The sequence below is a fragment of the Nannospalax galili genome, unplaced genomic scaffold, assembly GCF_000622305.1.
Source record: "Nannospalax galili isolate Female #2095 unplaced genomic scaffold, S.galili_v1.0 scaffold611, whole genome shotgun sequence".
NCBI classification, from domain to species: Eukaryota; Metazoa; Chordata; class Mammalia; order Rodentia; family Spalacidae; genus Nannospalax; species Nannospalax galili.
In genome coordinates, this window is record NW_008330486.1 from 1733942 (window position 1) to 1734944 (window position 1003).

Here is a 1003-nt window from a genome sequence, read left to right on the forward strand (position 1 = left end):
ATTTCTTAGAGGGGCTCATAAAAATCTACAAAAGGATTTTGTTATGTTAGAGGTCTTAAGCAAGGAAACTAAATATAGTGCCACAAGTTCGTTTGCTAATGTAAAATATTAAAGTGTTTCTTTCAATGTTCTGTGCATCTACATTGTATTGCCATTAGACTTTTTGTTTACTATGAATGCTACTATAATTAGGTGTTACATCGTGCATTTAAAAAACTCATGCTATCCATTAAGCTTATTAAAATGTTAAGCTGAGAAATTACTCATCTCTCTCATAAAATGTGAGTAAAATATAAATAGATATATAACCTTTTCTCATCACAAAGAAAAGATAAATGGTACAGAAGACAGTCCATCAATAAGGTCCCACAAATATGGGGATTTAGTGTGCGATTAGTGGGGGATCCAGATTCTCCAGTAAGTCATATTCAGACAACACACAAATAAATTTTACCTGAAGTAAAACTTGATGATAATGTTTCCATAGGTACCAGAAGAAAGCAGATCATTACATGTAATCTTGGAGTAAAGATGGTCTTTCTTAGTGTACTATAGAAACAGGATTAAACACAAGAAAGCCTCAACTATAAAAAGAAAAAACAGTTTAAGAACTGTCTGATCATGCTGATCTCTCTTCAGTGCATATAAATCTTTCACCTTTCACTAACAATTCCATGGAGAGGAACAACTATGGCTCTTAAACCAATTTTTTAAGGCCTTGAAATAGCGGGGATAATAACTATTTTTAAAGATAGACTGATAAAAATAGTCCAGCATTTGTAACCCAGGCTCCCAGGAAAAAAAAGAAAAAAACAGAGGGTGATATGAACAGCGAGCTAGAAACCCTAAGGAATGATGAAAAGGGAATGCTGGGCATTACAAACCGCTAACTGAGGAGCTGGGGACATGGCTCACTACACAGCATGCACAAGGCCTGGGTTCAGTCCCAACATCCCATAAAACTAGGTATGGTGATGCACACCTGTAATCACAGCACTTGGGA

The 1003-nt window shown here is 35.6% G+C and overlaps 1 non-coding gene across 1 annotated transcript; it reads left to right on the plus strand.

Annotated features, from left to right (window-relative positions):
• The first annotated feature begins 620 nt into the window (after positions 1 to 620).
• On the plus strand, positions 621 to 734 carry LOC115072864. Its single transcript, XR_003851868.1, has one exon. It is a non-coding gene; the product is annotated as a U5 spliceosomal RNA (small nuclear RNA).
• Positions 735 to 1003: the final 269 nt, after the last annotated feature.